This window comes from Octopus sinensis, linkage group LG23 (assembly GCF_006345805.1).
Source record: "Octopus sinensis linkage group LG23, ASM634580v1, whole genome shotgun sequence".
In the NCBI taxonomy this organism is placed as follows: Eukaryota; Metazoa; Mollusca; class Cephalopoda; order Octopoda; family Octopodidae; genus Octopus; species Octopus sinensis.
In genome coordinates, this window is record NC_043019.1 from 29,168,190 (window position 1) to 29,182,092 (window position 13,903).

At 35.5% G+C, this 13,903-nt stretch overlaps 1 protein-coding gene and 1 pseudogene across 8 annotated transcripts in view; both read right to left on the minus strand.

Moving 5' to 3' along the window:
• Positions 1-13,903, minus strand: part of LOC115223434 (tight junction protein ZO-1) — an 832,981-nt gene that overhangs the window by 320,504 nt on the left and 498,574 nt on the right. The gene's annotated exons all lie outside the window — the stretch shown is intronic.
• On the minus strand, positions 7,181-7,297 carry LOC115223727 (annotated as a pseudogene).

Consider the following 13,903-nt stretch of genomic DNA (forward strand, 5'->3'; position numbering starts at 1 on the left):
CATGGAACTTTTTGGTCCTACCCAAGTGTCTTAGTGTTATAAGTCAACCAATGCCTTCTGGTTGTAAAATTTAGTCTGGAAAATTTAACTTGTAAATTTCTTCCAAATTGCACCCTTCTATCTTATATATGTACATACAGTATTTTCTGGCATATCCTCATCTCCACCACCATCATCAAGACAGATGTTAAATGATGATGAGGAGGAGGGGGAGGTGGATGTGCAAGAAAATATGCTATGTACACATATAAGACAGAAGGGTGCAAATTGAAAGAAATTTAGCTGCTATTTCTAACAGGTCTAGTGACCATGTAGATGTTTCCTTCATTAGCTCATGCATACATATCGTATTTTCTGACATGCCAGTCAATATAGTATATAGTCTTAACATTTGTGTTAGTGTATAAGTTGACCAACTATTTTTGGCTGAAAATTTTGGTCTGGAAAATTTGACTTGGAAAATACAGTATTTTGTTGGAAATTTACTCCCAAAAAGGTCAATCACTTCTAGTCTTTTAAGTTTCCACGGAGACAGCACGATGGACATGATCATAGAAGAGACGAGAGAAGCAAAAATATTACAAAATAGAAGCGACAACAGAAGAAAATATATTACCGAAGCAATACAAATTTAAAAAAAAAAACTTCTTCAAGAAGCTGCAGTGTTAACTTAAGATATGAAAGCTATCAACAAATCCAAGACTACCTCTGTTAAAAATTTCATATTTGAAAATATTCAAATGTCAATGGATGCAGGCATGGCTGAATACAAAAGACTACATTAACTAATCTATCATTTGACTTGGTTCTTTTTTTAACCCCAGGTCAGCACTGATCAAGAAGGCACTATGGTCCAGTTATAACCATTGACTGTTTTAAACGTTTTGAGATGTAGTATATATGTATGATTAGAACAAAGCAATCTATTGTTTCGTACATAAGATATTAGGTCGGTGTGATTTCAGGTAAACTGAGACAATATGTCTAGCAGGTCAAGTTGAATGGCCACATAGATTGAGATTGGTGAAGTTTACATGGGAATTTTAAAAATAAATTACATTCAAACTTCACATCACTTGGGACAAAGAGATTATTGGAGTGTCAGTTTAAATGATTTAGAAGATCAAACAAGTAACAACCGGATTGAGACTCAGCTCTTATTCGGGAATTGCTTTTAAAATCAACATCATCAGCATACACCAACAATAAAGCCATGTTGCATTCATGTGTGCGAGCGCATGCATGCGTGTGTGTGTGTCTGTGTGTGTAATCTATTTGAGCTGGGGTAAGTGGAATTATTGAATGAGAGAGAGAGAGAGAAAAACAATGAGGAGGAGCATATAGCTTTCAATTATTTTCCCAAAATATTACTTAGCCATGCATGGTGGGGCTGTGTGGTTCAGAAGCTTGATTCTCAACTATATGGACGAGGGTTCAGTCCCACAGTGTGACACCTTGGGCAAGTGTTTCCTGCTATAGCCTCAAGCTGATCAAACCTCGTTAGTTAATTTGGTAGACAGAAACTGAAAGAAGCCCATGCTATACATACATGTGTGTGTGTGTGTGTGTGTTTGTGTGTTTGTGTGTGTATCTATGAATATATTGGCTTATTTATAGACCCATAACTTAGTGGTTCAACAAAAGAAACCTAAAGAATAAGTGCCAGGTTTTACATACATGTGTGTGTGTGTGTCTATGAATATATTGGCTTTTTTACAGACCCATAACTTAGTGGTTCAACAAAAGAAACCTAAAGAATAAGTGCCAGGTTTTAAAGAAAATAGGTCCTGGGATTGATTTGTTCGACTAAAACCTTCAAGGTGGTGTTCTAGCATGGCCACAGTTAAATAACTAAAGCAAGTAAAAAAAAAAAAAGACAAAAGATACAGACACAACTCAACAGTCGTAATACACACAAAAAAAGAGAAAGTTCTCAGTGCCATAGAATAGTGTATTAATTTGCTTGGTTGAAACCAGCAGTGGGCAACTAGTAGTAATGGTCTACATGCATGAAAGTCACGTCATTTCTTTGAAGATGGTGATATGATGAAATGTCACAAGTTTCATGGAAGGAAATTAACAGTAGTTGCTAGTGTTCATTTCAGCTGATCAAATTAAATGTGTATGCATATATGAAAGTAAATGTGTATGCATGTTTGGAATGTGTGTGTGTGTGTGTGTGTGTGTACAGGCATGAATAGCCACATAGTTCCAGGTTCAGTTCCACTGCATGGCACCTTGGGCATGCGTCTTTTACTATAGCTCTAGACAGACCAAAGATTTGTCAGTGGGTTTGGTTGACAGAAACTGAAAGAAACCATTACACACACACACACATATATACACACACACACATATATATATATATACACACACATACATACATACATATATATACACACACATACATACATACATATATATACACACACATACTACATACATATATATACACACACATACATACATACATAATATACACACACATACATACATACATATATATATATATATATATATATTATATATATATATACATATACATACATCATATATATAAATTGTTATATTTCAGAATGGTCATTTTGCCAGTTTAGCCAATATATATATATATATATATATACACACACACACACATATATATATATACACAACACATACACATACACAGGGTGCAATGAATAAACTTTTGTCTAAATTACACAAAAAATGAAAAGAACACTGACATCTCATTTTAACAGATATATTTACCAAAGTTACATAGAAATATCTTGAAATATTAAAGAGTGATCCTTATTGCCAAACTTAACTGTTTTTTAAGGAAGATATATTTTTTACTCCACTGGTTATCACACATAAAAACTGATTACACCTTTGAGCTACAGAATGTATTGTGTACATACATACACATATATGTTTACACACACACAAAATTGTGATCATGTGATTGACTTGACAATTGAATGTCATCATACACAATGCACTTTACTTTGTTTTAGATTTTGAATGATGCCACCCAACTGGCTAGACAAGCAGGCCAACATTCCCCCTGATTTCAAGGCCAGTCTGTTGCAGGATTGCTCATTTGTAGCTGAGTGAACTGGAGCAACATGAATTGAAGAGTTTTGCTCAAGAACACAATGTGCAGCTGGTCTGGGAATTGAAAGTACACTCACTTGATCATGAGTGCAGCATACTTGACCACTAGGCCACACATCTTCCCCACATTTATACACATCATCATCCTCATCATTTTACATCTGTTCTCTTTGCTTGTATGGGTTGGATGGATAATAACAGTCTGAGTCAGAGATTACTAAGGGTCACTATTCTTACAGAGAGGTTCTAGTATATTTCTCTTTAGACTGGTTTCTACAACTGGACACCCTTCCTATTGTCACGAATATGGACAAAAGTCTATTTGACCTCTATAGTGTTGATGCTACAACAAAATGTACACACTACACTTGTGAAATTGGTTGGCAATAGGTAGGGCATCCAGCCATAGAAACCAAATGAAACAGCATGTATGAACATCAAACTTTCAGAACAGCAGCTCCCAATATGAAATGATTTGGACTGTGACAACCCATCCATGCCAGAATGAAAAACAGACATAAAATAAAGATGATGATGTACACATGATGTACAAACATTATACAGACATACATAGTTATATACACACACACACACACAGAGGTATATACGCATATATACATACACAGGTATACATATACACACGCACATATATAAGTATATCTGTACATATAAATATACCTACACACACACACACATACGATATATATATATATATATATTATATATATATCTATATATATATATATTATATATATATATATATATCTATATATTATATATATATATATATATATGTCTATGTATGGACGAATGTGTGTGTCTGTGTGTCTGTGAGTGCATATACACATACACCCACATATATAAAGACCAAAATAGTGTTGCTTTAAAATCAATAGTGAATCCAATACTGTACGGTCTTTTGAAGATGTCAAATTGTATAGAGTAGGATTTAATCATTGGAAATCTGTGCCAGAACATGTCAAATACTTTGCTAATGGTGAGGACTATAATTCAAACCTGTAGAGGAAAGGATATCTAGCTATTGAGACAGAACGGGAGAGGAAGGGGAGAAAGAAAGGGAGAAAGAAAGGCAGAGTGGTTGGGGAGAATGCAAGATAGATAAACGAAGAGAGAATGAGAGAGTGCGAGAGAGAGAAAATGAGAGAGAGAGAGAGAGAGAGGGAGTGCGACTTGAAGGAGATTGAAGATGAGAACATAAGAGAGAATGGTATATATTTATGTGGAAGAGAGATAGGACGGGGAAAGAGAGACGGAAGAACAGAGATGGCTATGGGTGAGCAGGATGAAAACTAGATAGAAGAGGAGGAGGAGGGGGTGGATAGGATAGAGATGGCTGAGGGTGAAGCTGGAGAGGAGTAGAGAGAGAGAGAGAGAGAGAGAGAGAGAGAAAGGGTGGTGAGGCAGGATGAAATCTAGATGGGAGAGCGGGGGTGATGGTGGTGGTGGAGGGAGAGATAATAAGAAAATGGGATGGAATGGGACAGAAAGAGAAAATAGAAACGAGAGAGAGAGAGAGAGAGAGAAATATGCTGCAATAGAAAGAGATGGAGAAAGGAACCCCCCCCCACAACTGTTTCTGTTACTATGAAACAAACAGAAAACAACATCAATGTGTTGGGGGGAGAGAGGGGGGAGGAGAGGAGGAGGGGTAGAGTAGAGAGGGACATAAAAACATAATTGCATGTTTCCATGTTGATAAACATATAACATGGAAACATGAAAGCTAAACAATGTGGCATGTTATTAGGCATTATTTATTATTTTCATTGATGTTGTTGTTTTCAGCTGTGAAATCATTATTATTATTATTATTATTATTATTATTATTATTGCTATTATCACATTTTTCAACAGTTTTCATCCAAGGCTTCTGCTGTACCACTAGCAGGTGCACCTCTATGCGTTCCTGCGCTATGTTGCAGGATAGGATTGTCTTCTTCTGAGGGGTGCAAAAACTGGCGCTCATATATTTTGCATGCATGTGTGAAGCCTCTGTGGCCAATAAAGAAATTACTACTACTACCACTACTACTACTACCACCACCACCACCACTACTACTACTACTACAATCACCATTACAGTGTTTTCAACAGTTTCAATGTGCAGCTTCTGTTGCACCACCAGGTGCACTTCCTGCAGTATGTTTCAGCACATTGACTTTTGGGAATGCAAAGAATTATCGCTTTTTTTTATGTCGTATTTGTTTTGTTTTTGGTGATATTTTATTGTTTCCTTTGCTGTTTATTGTTATTTCTGTTGTGACTGTTATCATTATTATTATTATTATTATTATTATTATTGTTATTGTTGTTGTTGTTATTATTTCGGCTATTTTACTCCATATAAATCGTCATGATGTTTTTGTATTTCATTCTTCTACGGTCTCCAACATCTTGGGCCATTGTGGCCAATAAAAGAAATAATTATAATGACTAGATTGGTAGGATTGTTAGTTAAAAAAAAAAAACTGAAGTGCATTGCTGTAATTCTTCTGCTTCTTTATGTTCTTAGTTCAAATCCTGCCACGGTCTCCTTTGCTTTCTATCATTCTAGGGTTGGAAAAATACAATACTAGTCAAGTGTAGAGCTGATTTAATCAAACTTTTCTCCCACAATTTTCAGGCTCTGTGTCTATGGTGGGTGGTTATAATAATAATAATAATAATAATAATAATTTCTGCCCCAAAATGGCAGAAATTCAAAAGATAGTGCTCATGGGAACTGCTCATATCCTATGCAAAATACTTTCTATGTAATCTCAAGTCTTAAAACAAACATAATTTTTGTATGTTTTTTAGGCATTCACTAGTACAACACTAAGTACAAAACCAAATATATGGCACCCTAGGCATAACACCAACATGAACTTCCGACTTGTTGTCTCTTGAGGTCTCTGGGTGAGACTTGGAGCCAGCTTGTGCAAATATAAAGCAAAAGTCAAACATATAATAATAATAATAATAATAATAATAATAATAATAGGAATTTTGGATAAAAAAGTTCAGTAGTTGCCATAAATTGATCACAAAGCAATTTAATGCATTGATCAATGGAGAAGAAATCCCGGGCTGGTTGACAAAAAGAATGGTGTTGTGCCTGAAGGATGCATCAAAGGGAAATGCTGCTGACAATTACAGACCAATTTCGTGCCTCCCATTAATGTGGAAGTTACTGTTAGGAGGAATTGCAGAAGAATTGTATAAACTTCTTGATGAGAACGATATATTACCACCCAAACAAAAAGGCTGCAGAAGGTGATGCAGAGGTACCAAAGATCACCTATTGATAGACAAAATGGTAACGTAAGACTGTAAATGAAGGAGAACAAATCTGGGAATAGCCTGGATTGACAATCACAAAGCTTATGATATGATTCTGCATTCATGGACCATCAAGTGCTTACGTCTGTGTCGAATTGTGAGGAATGTAATGTGTTTCCTGAAGAGAAGTATGGTGGGATGAAAAACTGAACTGACATCTTACGGAAAAAGCTTGAGCACTCTGGGTGTCAGATGAAGGATTTTCCAGGGTGATAGCCTATCTCCGTTGCTTTTTGTTCTCTGCATGATACCTCTGACCTTGGTACTTAGGAAAACGAACCTGGGGAACCAACTTAAGGAAAAATCCCAAACAATCAACCACCTCCTCTTCATGGATGATTTGAAACTGTATGGCAAAAATGAGACACAAGTGATTTCCTTGGTGAGCATGGTCTACTGTTTTAGTACTGATATTAGAATGGAATTTGGACTAAAGAAGTGCAGAATAATCTACCTAAAAAGAGGCAACGTACAGTCCCTAGCAGGGATAGAACTACCAAACAGAGACTTAATTAAGCAAATTGAAACAGAAGGATACAAATATCTTGGTGTACTAGTGTTCAATGAGATAATGAAAGAGGAAATGGAAAAATTTGGTGGGAGAGTGATAGTCAATTACATCGACCTCCAGTGCTCAACTGGTACTTATTTCATTGACCCCCAAAAGGATGAAAGGCAAAGTTGACCTCGGTGGAATTTTAACTCGGAACATAAAAACGGACGAATAGTGTGTGGGAGATGCTTACAGTACCAAGGTTTCCCAAGTGGTCACCCATCTAAGTACTCACTAGGCCCGACATTGCTTAACTTTGGTGACCAGACGAGAACCGGTGCATTCAATATATGACCTATTATTATTATTATTATTACTGTTGTCATTATTTAGTTTTGTGATTTATTTATTATAATTAGATTTAGTCGCTTAAATCATTGATAAGATTTGGTTAATTTGTAATCAGGTCTCCTTTAAATGTAGCTGGGGCATATACAGCAACAGAAGAAAAAAATCATTTTGTTCTTTTCTGTTTTAACTTGAGAATGTTGCAAGTGAGAGGTGCCAACCAATCCAATCGAATCAAACAGATTAATTATGAGTGAACAAAGAAGCTCCCACAACAGCAGGTGAGAAACTCCTTGCCAGCAGGTAAAGCACAGCCTCCCATTTGAGTTTGAAATCACTCACTGGTTAATAAATAATGCATGATATCATTTTAATTAATGATGCTTCATGCAATTTCAATCATATGTATGAATTTACAAAATTAACAATTCATTATTTCATCATCACCCCTGCACAGATGTGACCCTTGGAATTTCAATCTTGGTTATTATAAAAGGTTTCTCCATATCTGTTCTAAATGGTTGTTCAGTTTGCTTGAAATAGTAAAAAAAATCTCCTTCATACCATACACTGATGTCTTAAAAAAGGAAGGACACATTGGATAATATACTCTTCAATACACTATGCCCTGCCAAAGGTAAGATTTAATGGTAATGGTAGAAATTCTTTGGTCATAGATTTGCTTGAGCTTGATCAGAGATGATCTGTAATTAACAATGAATTAATCACTAAAATATACAATGAAATCCATAGAGAGAGGAGGCTGGAAGGAAGAAAGGCATTCAGCGAAGAAAGAAAATGTGATTTTTTGGATATTTTTAATGCATGTAAACTTAAAGAAGTAGCCTTTTAGATACACAACACAAGTTTCACTGTCAGGACATCTTCATTCTTGATAACTTCCTAGCTCTCTCTTTCTCTCTTTACCACTCTCCATAATTAATTTGTTTATCTTTTATGTCCATGATTCCCTACTAGCATGGGTTAGGTACATATGGGTACATATTTCTGAGGCATTATTTTATCACAGAATGTCCTCCTGTTGGTTAACCCTCATGTGTTTTTCAAGTAAGGCATTCTTCAATTCACCCATCTATGAAAGCACAGAGTTACAAGGTGATTTTTTAATGATGAATGTCAACATAAAATAGCAATTTTACACAAATGGTTTCATGCAAAGACAAAAACTGTTAGCATTCAAGCATCAAAGACAGTATTCTATACAGTTTTCATCAACCAGTTACACTCACAAGGAACTGGTTGATCCAAGACAATAGTAGAAGACATTTTCCCAAGGTGCCAAGTAGTGAGATTGAACTCAAAACCACTTGGAAGTGAACTCTATATCCACACAGCCATGCTTGCAGCTACAAGTTGTAATAAAACTCACAGGAAGATTTCAAGGGCCAAGTGGTGGTGTTAAACAGGGGACAAGATTAATTCTCCCATCCAAAAAAAATTATCACTTTTGATACAGTTTCTATCTATCAAATTACTAAATTTCACTCACAAGAAACTGAAGTAAACCTATTGTGTGTATGTTGTGAGGCTGTCCATATGGTCTATATAAGATTTTGTGGTTAAATTTCATGTGCAATAAATTGTTTATACTTCTAGAATACACAAAAGATTTTAACAATATTTTTAATACTAATGATATTTAATTAAAAAATACAAAAGAATTTTTTTCAAACATTGTATGGCTATGAAAGTTCAGCCATGCAAAATAAAAATAAAAAGAGTCCATAGGTAAAAAATTCTGGAGATTGCATGAGATATGATTCATCATCAGGCAAGCCACACATTCAGTAAATCCCGCAGGCCACACTTTGCCCATGACTGGTGTAGATGCTACCTCAATGGCTTACTGGCAGACTAATTAGTAAAACTACTCTGATACCATAGAATCTTTTCAAGAACCAAGTTTCAAATCTCCATATCCTTTCATCTCTACTTAAAGAGACACAGAAGAGTCAATGAAAAACAAAAAAAAAAAAAAAAAAAAGTCCTTTTAAATTAAAAAAATTTCAAGCATCATTGAGAATTAAATAAACATCAGAAATGACAATGGCATCCTGGGGCCCTACAAGGGGTCATAGAAAAGTAATAATTTATTGTATTTGTGTTTTGAGTTTTAAAAAGAGCAGCATTACAGAATGTTTAATTTGATTTTATCTTTACACAATGACTGCCTCATCATATCATGCATACATGTACACACACACACACACACACACACACACATGCACAAGTTGCTGCTAATGTGGTGGGGTCTAATAGTTTCCATGTGCTTAGTTCCATGGTGTGTGTGTGTCCTTCATACAAAAACAAAGAAAAGGAACGAGCAAATATCTGAGAAATTTGCTCCGGGCCTAAGCAAAGAATTATATGAAATTGCAGTAAAGAAAACTTAATAAATACCTAAAAAAACAAAAAAACAAAACAAAACAAAAAAACAAAACACAACAAAAAAAAAAAATGTAATAGGGATAAATTAGAAAGGAGTGGAGAGAGAGCAAGAGAGAGACGGGGGAAGAGAGAGAGAGATTCACACTGTTGTAGTGGAGGGCTGGCTATACATTTTAATATCTTTTTTACATAAAATTACAAACAAAATGCTAATATTTTCCAACATTTTTATCCTGTAGACGTAAAACTTTATAAATTTGAATTCTCGAGCGAACGCATTTAATCTTAAGTACAAGGCAAAATAAATAAATAAATAAATAAGAACACTTCCCAATTTCTTTTTTGGGGTGGGTAAACAATAAATAAATGAAAATACAATTAGAATAAATATTAAAAAAATATATTTTTAAAAATGAAAAATATTTTTAGAAAAAAAATGATCTCATCAAAATATTAATTTGAAAATCATGAATATCATTTTGTACTTGAAGCTTAAAAAATTCATAAGAATGAGAAGTAGTAATGTTGAGTCTTTTCCCCATTAGTAGAGGACTTGAAATACATTGATTTCCGTCACATGAATCCATTGATCCCTTTCACGTTTATCATTATCATTATTATTATTATTATTATTCTGTCTATTGTAATGCTTCTTTATTCACTTGAGTATTGGGCCTTATGGAGGCAATGACGAATGACTGGGACCTTTGGTATTATGCTGAGCTTGAGAAGAAGACCTATCAAGCCAACTAAAATCACAGTTGTAGCAGATACTGGTGTCATGCAAATGGCACCTGTGCCAGTGGAATGTAAAAGCACCCATTACACTCTCAGAGTGGTTAGCATTAAGAGGGGCATCCAGCAGCAGAAACCATGCCAGATCAGACTAGAGTCTGGTGTAGCTTTCCAGCTTGCCAGCCCTGGTCAAACTGTCCAACCCATGCCATCATGGACAATGGACGTTAAATGATGATGATGATGAAGAAGATGATGATGATGATTGTTTTGAATTACATATGATTTATCTTTTTGTATTGAGATTTTGATGATGTGTTTATTTATTTTTAGAATGACATTGCATGGTAAGTGTGAGAGGCCAAACATGGTCAGTCTGTAAATCAAACATGTAGACTATTTGGGCTGGATATGGCTGGTTTAAAAGCTAAAGGGTTAAGGCTTTTAATGGTATTACTGAGCAGGCAACTGTTTTTGCACCCTAACCCTACCCCAATCTCCAGGAACCAAAATCCCTCAAATTACAGTCTACAGCAGTCGTGAGCAACAAATGACTTTCTGGAGGGCATGCCTAAGGTAAAAATTCTGTGAAAATATTTTAGCAGATATTTTTGCCTGATGGTGAGCCATGTCTCATGCAGCCTGCTTCTTGAAAAAGGCTGCCCAAACCTGCTTTACTGTCTTAAAAAAGACAGAAGGGCACATTAAACAATATATTCCTAGATATACAAAGTTTGGATGGAATGCCTTTGATCAAAAGTGTATTAGAAGCACATAGAACTACATTATCCAATATCTTCTTCCTTTATTTAAGATCACAAGGTGAAGTATGTGAATTTTGGAAGATCTGGCCCTCAGTTTTAGCAGATTAAGCTACCACAAAGGATCTCTTGTTGGTGAATACATAATGACTAGTTGTTATTTATTCCCAAGTTACCTCTAGCCAAGCACACCTATGATCAAAAGTGGTTCCTTCCATGATCATCCATGTCTTTTAATCAGTATGTACAGCAATGTTGTTCAATGTGTCCTTCCCCAAGACAGTAAAGTGTGATTTGGCAACTATTTCTAATATTTCTTTGATGGCCATGAATGATAAGCGGAACAGACTAGTGATCAAAGATGTTTCAGCCATGACTGCCCAATCTTTTTAGAGTTAAATAAAATATTATCTCGTGAGTTCAATGCCATTGCTTGGCATCTTGAGTAAATCTCTTTACCACAGCTTCATTCATCCTAAAGGTTATTCAACTTGATAAATTTGAATTCGTGTGTTAGTGTGTTTAATACTTGTTTCAAATTTTGACACAAGGTTAGCAATTTCAGGAGAGGGGCTACATCAATTACATCAACCCCAGTATTCAACTGGTATTTAGGATGAAAGGCAAAGCTGACTTAGGGGAATCTGAACTCAGAATGCTAAGCATTTTGCCCAGCATGCAAATTATCCTTGTATTTAATTTTAAGAACAGGGTAAAATAAATGAATAAATAAATAAAATATAAAAAAAAAACCCTCTTCCCAATTTCTTTTTTTTTTTCCTTTTGCAACAAATAAACAAATAAAATGCAATTAGAATAAATAAAATAAAACATTTTTAAAAATGAAGAATATGAAAAAGAAATGATCTCATCAGTTTGGCTCAAGCTTTGTGAGTGAAGCTGGGTAAATGGAAATTGAACACAACACATCAGATGGATTTTTACTTGTAATTTATAATCCAGTCTTGTCACATATTCTATTATGTTGACTACCTGAGAGTTACATTAAGGGTACACAGGGCTGTGGTATATTCAGCCGTGTCCACACTATATCAATGAGTAGGTAGTTCAGTTTATTAAGCAACTGAATGATCATCATTGAAGCTAATGGAGGTCCATACCAAACTAATGAAACTTTTCCTCATCCTAAGGCAGAGGTATGTGATTTAATGAAAACTTAGCTGCAATTTCTAGCAGCCTGGATAGCAAAATAGAAGCTATCGCACATTGGCTCAATGTTATTTTTGGTATGTGGTTGTGTGTGTGTGTATATGTATGCGTGCGCACACGTATGTGTAAGTGTGTGTATGTATGGAGCTGTGTTTGCAGACTCTGCAAGTCTTGTGAACTTAATGATCAACAGATTCAATCAAGCCAGTGTTCCAAACCTATGAAGCTGCCAAACAATCAGGTTATTTTATAGTCTAATTTATATCAAAGACATTTTATATATGTATATATATATATGTATATAAATAAACACACACACATATTCTCACTCTTTTCTATTCTGTGTGTATAAGTGGGTGTGTGTGTGCATGTACACATCTATAGATTTTTACTTTTATTCAACATCCCATTAAAGCCTACATGTAAACAAAATGTGATGGAAGAAATAAGACAAAATAATTGTTTATTTGTTTATTTCTTCCTTCCTTCCTCCTTTTACTGAAAAGGTTCTCTAAAGAAAACACAATTTTATATCGTAATGGCCTTTAAAATAAAATTAAAACCAACACAAGCACAGCAAACAAAACCAAAAAAAAAAATTTATCTGGCTTAAAATGAATTCTTTACTTCAGCAGGCAATGGCTATGTGGTTAAGAAGTTTGCCTCACAAACTACATGATTTCTGGTTTGATACACTGTGGTGTAGTAAGTTGAGCAAGTGTCTTCTACCCTGAAAGATCTCAGATCAACCAAAACCTTGTCTATACAATTTGGTGTATAATGCAACCGATAATAAACCGGCAGCTTGTTCTGGGAGGTGTTGGGTAGGAGCACAAAGGATGCAAGTCACAGGGTCCCTGGAGCATGTTCAGGAGTGAACAACCACTAATGATTGTTAGTTGCATAGTATCTTATAGGTGCAGGCATATGGTTAGGAGGCAAGTTTCCTAACCACATAGTTCTAGGTTCAGTCCCACTTTGTGGCACCTTGAGCAGGTGTCTTCAACAATAGTCTTGGGCTAACTAAAGCCTTGTGAGTGGATTTGGGGAACTGGAAGAAGCCAGTCATGTGTGTGTGTGTGTGTGTGTATTTGTGTTTGTCCCCCACTACTGCTCGACAACTGGTATTGGCGTGTTTTCCTCCCTATAACTTAGTGGTTCAGTAAAAGAGACTGATAGAATAAGTACTAGGGGTTGATCCATTCAATTAGAAATTCTTCAAGGCAATGCTCCAGCATGGCCACAGTCTAATGACTGAAACAAGTGAAAGATTGAAAATAGTCTCAGGTAGTCATGCTTGGTAATTCAGCCTTGACAGTCTAATCACTGGAGTAAACCACTTCAAAGCTTGGAGAGCAGGGAATCTCTCCATGTCAAGTTGCTACTTCTCCACATCCACATTGATAATGTGGAGAAGTACTTTGATACTACAGAGATATGATTGGAACGCCATAGGAAAGAATCGCCAGACAGATTCTTCAAGGTGAGCCAACTTGATGGCGACCTCAGAGTAGACTATCCTTTCAGACTTGGGCCCCTGTGTTTA